Genomic DNA, 10,000 nt, shown 5'->3' with positions numbered 1-10,000 from the left:
ATTCTATGCATGAAGATAAAAAGCCTTCTATGTGCATCAGCCCCTCTAATACTTGCTTAAGGTCCCTCTCTGTCCAGTGATGTACATGAATATCTCATCTGTCCGAGATTCTCCCTCCCTGATTGGCTGAGACACGGCAGCGGCGCCATTGGCCCCCGCTGCTGTCAAAGTCAGCTGACCAATCGGGGAAGAGAGGTGTCGGGGCTCTGTGACTGAATAGACACGGGGAGCTGTGACTCAGCTCTGGTGCCCCCATAGCAAGATGTTTGCTGTGGGGGCACTAAACAGGAGGAAGGGGCCAGGAGCACCAAAGAGGGATCCGAGAAGAGGAGGATCCGGGCTGGTCTGTGCAAATCCACTGCAACAGAGCAGGCAAGTAAAACGTTTATTTTTATAGGGGAAAAAACAAGCCTTTACAATCACTTTAAAGTTAATCTGTGCCCAGATTATGCGCAAGTATTTGCATATTCCGAGCAACAGTGAACATACTTTAAGGCAAGCTCTCATTTACCTCCTGTGTGTATAGATATTGTGGAGAAAACATAATTTCTCTTTCGTTCATAGACGGACACAGCCTTCATTGACCTTAGGGTTATGCTTCTTCCTACCAGGAGATTTAGGCAGAATTCTACAGCACTTAAGGTGTTAAAAACTTTCCTTCATGCCGCTCCTCCCAGGGGGCGTGGCTCCCCCAGGCATAACCCACACCCTGCTCTAGCAGCCTCAGTTTGTTTTCTGCCTAACGACAGGAGGTCAGGCTCTCTATGGAGTTCCTGGACTCTGGAGTTTTTTCTTGCGATTTTTCTCGCTTTTTATTATTTTGTTCCTGCATTTTTGAATCCTGCGATTCTTCTATCAACAGCCGACTGGGTGACAGGCTGGGTCCTCGACCCTTGTAGTCCCCCCATGTTCGGCCTTCGAGCGTGTGCCGGCCCTCAACTTGGCTTTGGGACGTCCACGACAGGCCCCGTTGCTCCTGGGGCGGCCGGGGAACTTCGGTTCTAGGGCACACATATGACCGGTCTTTTATGGCCTTGTCACAGTGTGTCTGGCTGACAGCCATGCCGTTCGCGGACGTTGGTTCTGTCTGGGATACCTCCAGCCGGGTAGTCGCAGGACAGGTAAGTAGTGGCCCCTTACTCAGGTAAGTGGTCTGGCTGGAATGTTTCCCTTGGGAGGTCAACTGAGGGTTTCCCTGCTTTCCTCTCTCCCTTATTCCTCTCCCTCCTTCCCTTTTTGGGTGACGGCTGTGAGGGTTTTTTTTTTCTGGGGCTCATGTTCACTGGGCCCGGGTGTAGCAGGGGCTGTGTGTGTGTCACTGCAGGGGTCTGTGGTGTTCACTTCTGGGCCTTTGCAAAGTCACTGTCTTTTTAAATCTGCGCCATTGGCGGCCGTTTTGCCGGAGCCTAGCCTTATATAGCCCGGCGGCCATTTTCTTGTAGTCCTATGCTGTTTTGCATTCGGCGGCCGTTTTTTCCTATTTTCGTCTGCCTCGTGTGGCGGCTGTTGGCGCTGCAATCACCTCGGCTGTTTCTCAGGGAGAAGCTGACACAGCGCTCGGCACACCCTGTCCTTCTCGGACCATGCTGCAACGGGTGGGGTGGTGAGTACCAGAGACCCCCATGTTCTCCTTTAGCTGCAGGGAGGTGACCAGTGGGATTTTTTTTGTCCTGCCTTGCAGGGGGGTGTCTCAGCGCTGGCACTGTGGAACCGGAGCCAGGTCTCCCTCTCCACTAGGCCTGAGTTAACCCTTAGCGTCCCTTCCCCTGCCACATCTGTTTATGTGGCTATCCTGGGTTTTCTTGCCAGGTTTGCAGCAGCTAGTGCCCGGATGGGGGGTAATAATGCGCCCTTTCCTGGAGCCTGCTTCTGGGGATGTCTCTGACATGGAATCTGGTTCTGGTTTGTCAGAGGCTGCGGACTTGACTTGCATGGATAGTGAGGATGTCTGCTGCAGTGTCAGCAAAATTTGTTGGAGCTCTTGTTTTTTTCTGTGGTGCGTGAGACTCTAAAAATTGAGTTTGTGGTGGAGACACCACCGTGTCAGTTCCTTTTGGATCCGCAGACCGCCAAGCACTGCTGAAGGGTTCCTTGTGTTCCTTATTTGGACAATATGTTATACAAGGAATGGGATGCACCACGAAAAGTTTGTCAAAAAACTTTGCTACCCGTTACCCCCTTGAGGGGGATTTAAAATATAGGTCTCTCCTCCGCCAGTGGACCCCCTATGTCCAGACTGCACAAGGCCGCCACATTGCCTGTGGAAGGGGCTCCTGCATTTCAGGATCCCGCTGATGGGAGAGTGGAGGCCGTGGCTCGCTCCCTATTCACCGTGGTGCTTTGGGCGGTGAGGCCGGCTCTGGCCGGGGGCCCTGGTCAGACTGGAAGGGCGAAGCTCCTGCTGCAGGAGCTGGAAGAAGGGGCTTCCGAGTCCTTTTGGGACCTGGCTGAACGATAGTTCAGGGTCAGAATTTTCTCTGCGAGGCGGCCATGGATACGTTCCGGGGCTTACGTCTATGCAGGGTTCTGCGCCGCCTTGTGTGGCTTAGGAGCTGGTCTGCGGACTAGTCCTCTAGGGAGGCCTTGGTGTTGGCCTTTAAGGGGGAACGGTCCTTTTGGGATTTCCCTGAATGGCATCATTGAGGATGCCACGAGTGGTAAGCGCATGCTGTTCCCACAGTCTGGGAAGGGCTGGGACCTCACCCTGTGCAAGGACCCTCCTTGCCTACCTCCGAGCGTTTTTTTCGCCCGCCCTGTGCGGTGGGGGTAGGTCTACATGGTGCTTGAATCCCCGCTGCGGGGTAGCAGCGCACCTGATACCGCATGCCTAACAAGTCTGCGGACATACCTGTGTCTCGGGTGGGAGACTGGCTTCGCATTGCGAAGTGTTTTTTTCCTTGGGGGTACAAGATTGGGGTACAAAAACCAAACAGGTTTTTTCCCTCCGGCCTCCTCCGGTTCGCCTGTTGGCTCTGTCAGGGGCTGTCCAGGATCTTTTGGTCTTGGGGTTTTTACTCCATTCTGTTTGTGTCCCCACGGAGGATGGGGCCCGGTCAATCCTGGGCCTCAAGTCCCTCGTTTGTTTTGTCACAAACTTTTTGGTGGTGTCAATTCGCTTGGTAATGGCGGCACTCCATCAGAGGGATTTTCTGGCATCCTTGAATGTCATGAACGTGTACCTGCATGCTCGCATATCCTCAAAGCACCAGAGATTCTGTGCTTTGCGGTCGGGGGGACCATTTTCAATTGGTGTCCTTCCCATTCGGCGGGTTTTCGCCAAGGTACTCGTCCCGATACTGGCCCGGCTGTGACAGCGGGGGTTTGTTATGGGATGTCTGGACGACATTCTCCTACGAGCTTCTTCGAGCTCTGCATTGGTGGAGCCGTGTCTATCACGTGTCCGGCTCTCCGAGTGTTCGGCTGGTTTCTGGATTATCCTGAAATCGGGGTTGATTCCGTCTCAGGGACTGGTATACCTGTGACTAGTCCTGGATTCCCCTGGGGTGGCAGTGTTTTTCTCTTAACGGAAAGACTTCAGACTCTGCTATCTGCTGTGCAGCAGTTGCCGACCCTGAAACGGTCATCTCTGCGATTCTGCAGGAAGGTTCTGGGTCAGTTGGTAGCCTCTTTCGAGGCGGTTCCGTATGCCCAATTCCACGCCAGGGTACTACGGAGGGAACTGCTGTCACGATGGGACTAGCTTCCGTCATCTCTGGATTACCAGATTCAATTGAGTCATCTGATCATGTCTCCCCTGGTGTGGTGGCTGGCGTTTCCGGTGCTTCGAGCCGGAAAGTCATTTTTCTGCAGGCCACTGGACAGTGGTCACGACGGATGCCAGCCTCTCCGGTTGGGGAGGGGCGCTTGGGGCACCCAGTCAGCCCAGGGGCACTGGACTCAGGTGGAGTCTTGCCTACTGATCAACGTTCTGGAGCTCCGAGCAATCAAGCTTTGCCTTGCCAGGTGGTCCCTGGATCTACATGGCCGACAGGTCAGGGTCCTGTCCGATGACGCCACGGCCTTGGCGTAGGTTGATCATCAGGGAGGCACACGGAGTTCTGTTGCAGCGACGGGGGTCGCGCACATCCTTTGGTGGGCTGAAGGGTCCGTTCCGGCTCTATCGGCCGGGTACATTCCGGGAATACGGAATTGGCTAGCCGACTACCTAAGTCGCACTGCACAGGGCCAAGGAGAGTGGTCTCTCCACCCGCAGGTGTTTCGGGGTTCTGTGCCGAAAGCGGGGCACTCTGGGCGTGGACCTTCTAGCGTGCCATCTTTATCGGTAGGTGCCACGGTTCGTGGCCGGGTTTAAGGACCCATGGGCGGACACGTCGGGCGCGTTGGTGGCTCCTTGGGGTCACTTTCGCCTACTTTACACCTTCCCTCCTCGGAAGCTTCTTCCTCGCCTGCTGCGCTGAGTGGAAGCTGTGGGGATTCTATCAGTTCTGATAGCTCCGGTTTGGCCGCGTCGCTTCTGGTACGCGGACCTAATGCGTCTGGTGGCAGATGCCCCCTAGCGTCTTCCCCTGGAAAATGATCTTCTGATACAGGGTCCGATCTTCCACCCTGTTTCACAGCCACCGGCCTTAGCGGCACGGCTGTTGAGAGCCAGGGGCTTAAGGACCGAGGCCTATTGGGCTCGGTGGTCTCTACCGTGCTGCGTGCACGGAGGTCTACCTCACGTAGGTTTTTTTTTTTTTTTTTTTCCATACATGGAAGGCCTACATCTCTGTGTGTGGGGAGATGAACTGGCACCCCCGTACTTACGTGGTGTCCCGGATCCTGCTGTTACTGCAGCGGGGAGTGGACCAGACTCTTGCCTTGAGCACGATCAAGAGTCTGCTTTCTGCTCTGGCTGTTTACTTTCAGCGTCCCTTGGCGGCGCACTCCTTGATTCGCACGTTTGTGCAGGTGGTCCGCCATGTGGCCCCTCCGGTGCGCCCTCCACTGCCCTCATGGGACTTGAATTTGGTCCTCTCGGCGCTTCAGCATGCTCCCTTTGAGAACATTCGGGATATCCCTTTGCTGACTCTGTCGCGGAAGGTGGTCTTTCTGGTAGCTATTACCTCTATCAGACGAGTGTCTGAACTGGCGGCCTTGTCCTGCAAGGCCCCCTACTTGGTTATCCATCCGGATAAGGCGGTGCTGTGCCCGCAGCCCTCTTTTCTTCCGAAGGTCGTTTCGGCTTTTCGCATTAACGTGGACATTGTTCTTCCATCCTTATGTCCTCAGCCGAAGAACCCGAAGGAGGCCATTTTACATTCTCTTGATGTGGTTCGGGCCCTTCGAGTTTTACTTGTCGGCGACAGCTCCGTTCCGGAAGTCGGACTCGCTGTGCGTGTCTGTGTCTGGTCCCAGTAAGGGCCTGGCAGTCTCGTCGGCCACTATTTCCAGGTGGATCCGACAGGTTGTGCTTCAGGCCTATACCCTGAAGGGGCGGGCGCCCCCCTTTCGGGTCACGGCGCATTCGACCAGGGCGATCGGGGGCCTCTTGGGCTCTCCGACACCAAGCCTCTGTGTTACAGGTGTGTAAGGCTGCGACCTGGTCGTCGGTCCACACTTTTGCAAAGTTTTATAAGGTGGATGTGAGTGCATCTTCTGATGCCTCCTTCGGCCGCAGGTGTTACAAGCGGCAGTTTAAGGTTGGAGTTCCTTCGTTGAGTAACTCCGGTTTTTGTTTGGGGTGTAACCTGTTTTTGCTGTGTTATTTTTCCCACCCCTCGAATTTTTTGACACTGCTTGGGGACGTCCCTAAGGTCAATGAAGGCTGTGTCCGTCTATGAACGAAAGAGAAAAAAGGATTTTTGTACTCGCCGTAAAATCCATTTCTCTGAGTTCATAGACAGACACAGCACCACCCCTCCTTTGTTTGTACTGCTTGTTACGAACTGAGGCTGCTAGAGCAGGGTGTGGGTTATGCCTGGGGGAGCCACGCCCCCCGGGGAGGAGCGGCATGAAGGAAAGTTTTTAACACCTTAAGTGCTGTAGAATTCTGCCTAAATCTCCAGGTAGGAAGAAGCATAACCCTAAGGTCAATGAAGGCTGTGTCCGTCTATGAACTCAGAGAAATGGATTTTACGGTGAGTACAAAAATCCTTTTTTTCAAAGTTCACAACATGCAGGTCTTCTAAATGTAAAGCTTGTGTCATTCAGAATGGCCATCCTCTTCTCTTGTACCATTGTGCCCATCATCCTTTGTTTTATCTTTTGCAAAGGACACTGTTGGTTTTCTCCAGGCTCTAGCAATTGATTGTCTGGTAACTAGAAATATAATAGATTCAGGTCTGCGATTGTTTTTAGGCCGTTTGTAGTAAGGCTTTTTAAAGGTTCTTGAGGAGGGAGATATTTAGTATTGATCTAAAAAAGTTGTGGAACCATAACCAAAGCTTCTTAACTTTGGTACATTTCCACCAAATATGTTGAAGGCAAACAAGTTGGTTGCACCCTCTAAAACAATTGGAGAGTTGGCGTCAGGGAGTGAATTTTGTTCTACATGTTGGTGTCATGTACCAGAAGAAAATTGGCTTATAATTGTTTGTTATCCGAAGCCAGGACATTGAGAATTTGGCAGCTACGGTCATTATTTTTTCAAACTTGAATAAGACCCTGAGAGTCCCAATGGATTAGTTCCTGGTCTTTAAAGTTTGGTGGCCTTGTTTAAGCTGTCCTCCCTGGTAGAAGTGGCTCTGCAGCATGCCGTAGCTGCAGTGGGAGTCTGCCAACCTCTCAAAGTTTGGGCAAAGCATTTTCTTCAATTCTAAAGAAGCAGACACAAGGCATCCTAACAGAAGACCGTTCTTGAAAAACTGCTTTCCCCAGTGAGCACCATGTCTGTCCATATGAGATGGGTCCTATGGCTCAAATGTTGGTCGGGAGAACTTCCTGCAAGAAGCCAATCAAGATGCTGCCCTTTGAGGACATGTTTGGACCATCATTGGATGTCTTTATCCAGAAGGTAATGAGAAAAAAACATGATCTTACCCCTAAAGAAGGGGAAGGTGAAACTGGGGTAACACGTTTGAAATCCAAGAAGAGTTCCTTTCGTTTTCTTTTCACCACCTGTTTTTGGTGTTGCCTTTTTGAACTGTGTACGGCCCCCATCGTGTCTATCAAGGTTGCCGACTCTGGGGATGTTGAGGACCTTGCATATCTTCATTTGGGTACCTGTATGACCTGCTTCTCAGGCTTCAGCTCAGACATTGATATCAAATGTCTAACTGGGTATAACTCCTGGAAAGCTTCAGTTGGCTACTGAACAGTTGGTCTTGATTCCTAGGCCTACGCAATGGCTGGAGTACTTGGACTTGGTCATCGACACCCCACAGGTGAAAGTATCACTTCTACATCAGCAAGGCCTCTCTCTTTGATCCCAGGTTCCATTCCAGAGTTCTTCAAATCCGGTATCCTGATGGTATGGGACAAATGTGCAGATTCAATGCTGAATACCAGAAAATTCTTTCTTCCAAGGAATTGGTAGGTCTTCATGACCGAGGTCAGCCTGGGGAGGTGTTCTAGAGAACCTCTTCAGTCAGGGAATGTGGTTGTCAGAGCAGAGGAAGCTGACCTAGTCTTAGGCAGAACTTCATGTCTTGTCCCTCTGTCGTGCACCAAGGCCATTGATAAGGCAGTACAACCGCCCCGCCTTTACTTGGTCTGGCCCGCCCTATCAGTTTATCTGATGGAGGAGGGCTGGTTGTACTGCCTTATCACTAAAATGGGTCGTGGGTGTGTGTGTGGGTGGCACATCATTTCATGGAAATGAAAATTATACACCTACAGAGGGCTGAATTTAAAGACACCCTGAAAATCAAAGTGAAAAAATTATGCAGCAAGCTAGTTCATTTTGCTGACATTGTATGCATGCCTGACAACATCGGTGCATGCTCCTAATGAGACAACGGATGGTGTCCTGGGGTATTTCCTCCCAGATCTGGCCCAGAGCATCACTGAGCTCCTGCACAGACTGAAGTGCAACCTGGCAGCACCGGATGAACCGAAACATAATGTCCCAGAGGTGTTCTTTTGGATTTAGGTCAAGGGAGCGTGGGGGCCATTCAATGGTATCAATTTTCTTCAGGAACTGGCTGCATCCTCTCGCCACATGAGGCCGGGCATTGTCGTGCACCAGAAGGAACCCAGGACCCACTATACCAGCGTTGGGTCTGACAATGTGTCCAAGGATTTCATCCCAGGGGTCTCACATATGTGAGGGGCTCCAGAATTGTTTTTCTGGATGAAGAAAACTATTGTTTTCTCATTCTAGTTTAGGGTCTGGTTGGGAGAAGCCTCTACCCCTGTCCCCATTCTGTCCTGAACGAGGCCCTACTTCTGCCTGCTGCCTGTAGGACCTATGACATCATGCCTGTACTGACTATGGACAATATCCCTGCCTGTTCCCTGGACAATTGCATTTGCTTTTGCTGACCAAGTCCCTGCCTGCTGCCTGGACCAGTGCTATCGTCCTGTGGACAACTGCGCTACTAAAACCACAGGTACATTTTTTTGTTTACCCTTTGCTTAGCATAATGTATTTTGGGGTGTAATTCTTGCCATGTGCATGCTATGTGTCCCTAGAACACCTGTTTGGCATTTCCATTGTCCAGGTGCTCCAGGGCCTTCAAAAGTGTAATAGGTAGTCAACAAGTTAGATGTGTAATTTATGCTCCTAGAACACCTGATGGTGCTCCCTGCATATTGGGGCTCTGTATGTGGCCAGGCTGTGAAAAAGTCCCACACATGTGGTATCGCCATACTCGGGAGGAGTAGCAGAATGTATTTTGGGGTGTAATTTTTGCTATGTACAGGCTATGTGTTGGCAATATCTTATAAATGGACAACTTTGCGTAAAAAAAAATTGCGTTTTCATTTTTTTCCCCACATTTTCCAAAAACGTTTGGAAAAAAATGAATCGTTCAAAAGACTCATTATGCCTCATAGATTATACGTTGGGGTGTTAGCTTTCCAAAATGGGGTCACTTTGTGGACATTTCCATTGTCCAGGTGCTCCAGGGCCTTCAAAAGTGTAATGGGTAGTCAACAAGTTTGATGTGTAATTTATGCTCCTAGAACACCTGATGGTGCTCCCTGCATATTGGGGCTCTGTATGTGGCCAGGCTGTGAAAGTCCCACATATGTGGGGGAAAAATTACAACATCAAAAACCTCATCATTCATCTTACTAAATACCTTGGAATGTCTACTTTCTAAAAAGGGGTCATTTGGGGGGTATTTGTACTTTCCTGGCGTGTTCAGGGCCCCAAGAAATGAGATAGGCACCGGTACAACAGGTGTGATTAATTTTTTTTATGATTTGCACCATAGCTTGTAGACTCCCTAACTTTCACAAAGAGCAAATAATATCCACTAAACTTTATCGCATAAACTAAAATTCTTTTTTTTTTTTTTTTTCCGTCTTTTTTCATTTATAGCGCAAAAAATAAAAAGTCTAGAGTTGATCAAATACCTCCCAAAAGAAAGCTCTGTTTGTATGAAAAAAAGGACAAAAATTCATTTGGATACAATGTTGTATGACTGAGTAATTAACATTCAAAGTGTGAGCTGAAAATTGGTCCGGGAACGAAGGGGGTTTAAGTGCCCAGTAAGCAAGTGGTTAAAACTAGCCGATTCCCCTAGACAAAATGAGCATCAATCTACGGGTAAAAATTATTTTTAGGGTGAACTCCCTCTTTAATATTTGGTTGCACGCCCTTTGGAAAAATAACTGAAATCGGTCGCTTCCTATAACCATCAATAAGCTTCTTGCACCTCTCACCCAGAATTTTGGACCACTCTTTCTTTGCAAACTGCTCCAGGTCTCTCCTTATTGGAAGGGCGCCTTTCCCAACAGCAATTTTAAGATCTCTCCACAGGCGTTCAATGGGATTTAGATCTGAACTCATTGCTGGCCACTTTAGAACTCTCCAGCGCTTTGTTACCAACAATTCTGGGTGCTTTTTGACGTATGTTTGGGGTCCTGCCGGAAGACCCAAGATCTCGGACGC

General features: G+C 50.3%; 1 protein-coding gene across 2 annotated transcripts in view; it reads left to right on the top strand.

Annotated features, from left to right (window-relative positions):
* C5H8orf88 (chromosome 5 C8orf88 homolog) overlaps window positions 1–10,000 on the top strand; it is a 57,215-nt gene that overhangs the window by 27,415 nt on the left and 19,800 nt on the right. The window lies entirely within an intron of this gene.

The sequence above is a fragment of the Rana temporaria genome, chromosome 5 (assembly GCF_905171775.1).
Source record: "Rana temporaria chromosome 5, aRanTem1.1, whole genome shotgun sequence".
In the NCBI taxonomy this organism is placed as follows: domain Eukaryota; kingdom Metazoa; phylum Chordata; class Amphibia; order Anura; family Ranidae; genus Rana; species Rana temporaria.
This window is presented reverse-complemented; position numbering and strand designations above follow the sequence as displayed.